The sequence below is a fragment of the Galeopterus variegatus genome, unplaced genomic scaffold, assembly GCF_000696425.1.
Source record: "Galeopterus variegatus unplaced genomic scaffold, G_variegatus-3.0.2 Scaffold5894, whole genome shotgun sequence".
Taxonomy (NCBI): domain Eukaryota; kingdom Metazoa; phylum Chordata; class Mammalia; order Dermoptera; family Cynocephalidae; genus Galeopterus; species Galeopterus variegatus.
In genome coordinates, this window is record NW_007732005.1 from 138,795 (window position 1) to 143,370 (window position 4,576).

At 39.6% G+C, this 4,576-nt stretch overlaps 1 pseudogene; it reads right to left on the minus strand.

Annotated features, from left to right (window-relative positions):
* Positions 1-1,356, minus strand: part of LOC103605553 — a 2,658-nt pseudogene extending 1,302 nt beyond the window's left edge.
* Between the last annotated feature and the right edge of the window lie 3,220 nt (positions 1,357-4,576).

Below are 4,576 nucleotides of genomic sequence, written 5' to 3' on the forward strand. Positions count from 1 at the left end.
AAGGAGGTTCTCTTCTCATGAATGGACCCCTCATATCCACTGGAAACACTGGACCTCTGATTGCAGGAAAAGGTGGAGGAACAAAGCCAGGGCCAGGTGCTTCACTTTCAGCAGGTCTAGATGAATTAGGCACATTTACATGACCAAGGTCTTCTTTGGTATCATTTCCACTGGATTCCATTTGTGAAGACTTCGGCCCACCCAATTTATCCACAGAAGGCATATTAAAACTTCTAAGTTCTGCTGGTCCAGACCATCTACCAGGAGTAGAATAAAATCTGTCTTGCCTTTGTGGAAGAAGAGCTGGATCAGAACATGGTTGGCATGGTGGAGGGTTCGTCAACCTCAAGTGCTGTTCCCATGGAGGTGACAGGAATCCAGAAGGTGCTCTAGGAGAATCAGGTAACCTATCACAGCCGGATTCTCCTCTTTCATTGGTCATCTGATGGTCCAGAGTATTCTCTGGGCCTCTTGAGCCTCTTCCTCCTCCTCGCCCTGGAGTCAAAGGTGCGAGTCTGAGTGGAGGGAGAAAAGGTCTCATTTCGGATGAAGGTTGACCCAGTGGTGAGGGACCATATGGGGAATGCTCTCCGCCAAATGCTGTATTTGGAACATGAAGTGCATAAGGATCTTTTTTGAAATGTTCAAATGTAAACTCTTTTTCAGCTAATTTTTGCCTCTTGGAAACATTTACTTTCCTTAAATACCTGAGGTGTCTTTCAGCAGTCTCAGCTGCCACCCAATTATCATGCACTTTTCTCTCATAGGAAGTCATCTGCCCTTGGTAAAAACGAATGCTTCTCTCCAATTCTTCTTCCACAACTTTGGCTCGCCTTCTATAGGTCTCCAGTTCTTCAGCTGCGTGGCTGATCTTGTCTTCCACTTTGGAAAGTTTCTCCTCCTCTAACCGGTCTTTTTCCTCTACTATTAATTTCCTGTGGAGTTTCACTCCATTTTCTTGATACAGTTCAGTCATTACTTTAAGTTTCTGCTGAAGCTTCTGATTTTCACTTTCCAACTGTGTGTTTTCTGACTGTAAAGATGCTTGTTCGGTCTGGAGATTTGTAATACACTCTATAAGCTCCGGCCCTGCGGGCAGCCGGGGAGCACTGGCGCCCACCGGCCTCAGGCGTCCCCCACGCGCACCCTGGTAACCAGGCACTCTATAAGCTCTTCCTTTGTTTCATCTTCTTCAGACAACTGAGTGTAAATTTGGTTTCTTTCTTCTTCTAGAGTTTTTAAAGAAGCCTTTAACTGAGCAGCGTGAATCGGTTTCTTCAAAGCTCCTTTTGGCTGATCATCTAAGTGAGCACCATTTTGGGATTCACTCTTCTGGCTCGGTAGCTGTAATCTGTCCTTTTTTTTTTTTTTAATTTATTTTTTATTTTATTTTGTCAGTATACAATGTGTCTGATTACTGTGGCCCATCACCGAAACCTCCTTCCCTCCTCCCTCTCCCCCTCCCACCCAACAATGTCCTTTCTGTTCGCTCGGGTTATCAATTTCAATGCATTGTAATTGTTATGTCTTCTTCCCCCAAGTCAGGCACAGAAAGAGAAATATCACGTCCTCACTTATTGGAGGGAGCTAAAAATAAATACATAGATACACACACACACACACACACACAAAACCGTGGAGGGGGATGAAACAAAATCTTCTATAGACACTTTGCCGCCACACTGCTAGTAATGGGGTAAGAATAATCCTGTGTGGCGGACCCCACGGCTCACTTGGGAGAGTGTGGCACTGGGAGCGCTGCGGGGCTCCTGCTTTGGGTTCGGATCCTATATAGGGATGGCCTGTTGAGCGCTGTGCGATCGACACCAAGCCAAGGGTCGCAATCCCCTTACCTGTCACAAGAAAGAGGGGAAAAAAAAAAGAAAAACCCTGAGAAGAAACCCTCCCAGATAGAGACGCTCCAGTAGCAGCACGGCTTGAGTAAATTATATATATATATATTTTTTGTTTGTTTTGTTGTTGTTGTTGTGACCAGTAAGGGGATCTTAACCCTTGCCTTGGTGTCGCCTGCAGCGCTCTCAGCCCGTGAGCGCACCGGCCAAACCAGTAGCGGGAGTGCAGCTGCTGCTCCCAGCGCCGCGCTCTACCGAGTGAGCCATGGTCGGCCCTATATATATATATATCTTTTTTCTAATACCTGCTTCTTTCTAACCTTTAGAGGCCAAGCACGTTTAGAAATCTACTCGAAGTTAATTCCATTTTATATTCTGAGGGCAGCCCTTTTAGTATATAACATGACTTAAAATATTAAATCTGCAGTATCAATTTTAACTCTGGCTCCTATCTCATCTTGATATCCCACTGAATGACCTGCAGGGCTGGAGTGTAGCCTTTATCTCACTCTTCCTGTTGGCATTTGCACTCCTCATCCTCTGCTCCTTATGTCTGTTTCACCCACTTGACCTCTGGATGTGCCCCTAATGTTTGCTGTTGGAACCTCTGCTTGCTTGCCCAGCCCTGTGATTTTGCATGGTATCCAATCGCCATTCTGTCCTGTCATTCTGCCTTTGCAGTTGTAACATTTGTTTAGCTCCAAAATTTTGAAAGATGTTTTAATTTAACAAACAGAAATTATCATGAACAAAGATACTGAGTAAAGGGAGAAATCACTAAGTATATTTAAAGTCAATAGTCACATATTTTTAATGTCGACTGGTATTTATTCTCACTGCTGGCTAGGTGTGTTTATCCTACCAAGATGTACCTGGAGTATTTTAGCATTTCCACAGTGTTGGAACATGCTCTGGTAAGTTTCCTGGTTATGAGAAATGAGTTTTCAGTGAAACACCAAATAGCAGAATAACAGCTTTTCTGAATATCAGAAAAATCTACCATAGGTTACTACAATAGTCTTCTATTAATTTTAAATGAGACAATAGTGAAACACTCTTTCTACATTGTCAAGTGATTTACTATGTAAACTACTACTTGGTTATAGGACATAATGCAAAGTACTCACGAATTTTAAAGTAGCAATGTTGAATTGTTGATTTTTGTATTTAAAATATTGTTATTGCTATGCCTCGTGGCTCTATAAATAAGAGCTATGGGACTGGCCAGTACGTCACTTGGGAGAGCATGGTGCTGATAACACCTAGGCCAGGATTCAGATCCCTGTACTGTCCAGCTAACATATAAATAAATAAATAAGTGGTATGAATAAAAACAACATATTTTCTCATGATACATGATAAGGAACATCCAAAGATGATCGTGAAAGAACAGATATTTCACTCAGGAACAACTGGTTGAGATTAAACTCTATTTTTTTTAAAATTTGATTTTATTTAAATTATCAAACTTGAGGTTTGCCATATCATAATACGAAGGAAATATAATCAGTGCTTTAAAATATAGAACATCTGTGCCTTTAATTTATAATTGTGTTATTTTATGTCAAATGTGAACAATTTTTCCTTTGAGCTATACAAAAGAATTCAAAATTAATTAACATAAATTCCCCAGGAAAAAACAAAATAACCCTTATCTCATTTTGTAAAACCTACCCCATCATTCTTAAAATGGGGTACCATGGCATGTCTTCCTTCTTACATGACTGTCTGGGAGGGTCAAATTGGGATGTCTCTGTGGTCAGAAAAACAATTAGTAGCGTTCCTTGAGTTTGGTTAGCTATTCAATCTTCTTCTCTGCCTGTTCTGCATTCTCCTTTTCTATTGCTATCATTCATTATCTTGAGTTGACTGAAATACATGCTTTTTTGTGCTATATGAAAATCTCCTCCCATTCCATTGTTGAAAAATGCCTTTTTAGTTCCCAAATTCATACACACACATGAGATATGTGTGTATATATGTGTATATAGTATACATACATATATTTTTTTCTTTTCTCCAGAGTAATTTTGAACACTTTACTGTGATTTAAATAATTTAGGAACTTAATTTTTGTCTGAGATGTAATTCTAGCGATTGTTTCATCATGTCCTGGTTTCAATAAATAGCATAATCTAACAAGAAGTTTCAGGTGGTCAAGGCTGCATCAGTACACGAAGGGGGATATTCAGTATTATTAAATGGGCTTTCTCCTTAAGAGATGGACGTTCATGGCCATCAGACAATTCATTCCATTTTTAGGGTAACAGAGAAGCAGTGTAAGCAGGTAGTGGATCTATGTTAATTAGATTGGCATCCCGTTCAAAAATTGAGCTAGGGATGCTGAGCCTGTACTTTCATTTCTGTTTTCTCCATTAGGAAAACCAATTTTGAACAATAATTATTTTGAGTGAATATGAAATTTTAAATAAATTAAACATTTCCTTTAGAATAAATAGTTCAATGCATTTTATGGTGATATGTAAATCTATTGAAACCATGGTTTATACTGTATTCAATTTATGCTTGTTGTTTTTTGGATAGTGAGCATCTTTAGGCAGGCAAATTTTAAAAGTAACCAAGTGGCAGCTGTTGCTTGGGAAATGTTAGAAAAAATCTAAATAAACACACTTCCTACTCAAAAGAAAACCGAGGAAAAGAAAATTACATTTCTTTAATAGAATATAATAAAAGTTAGAAGTCACCTTTCCTTCTAGGAAAAA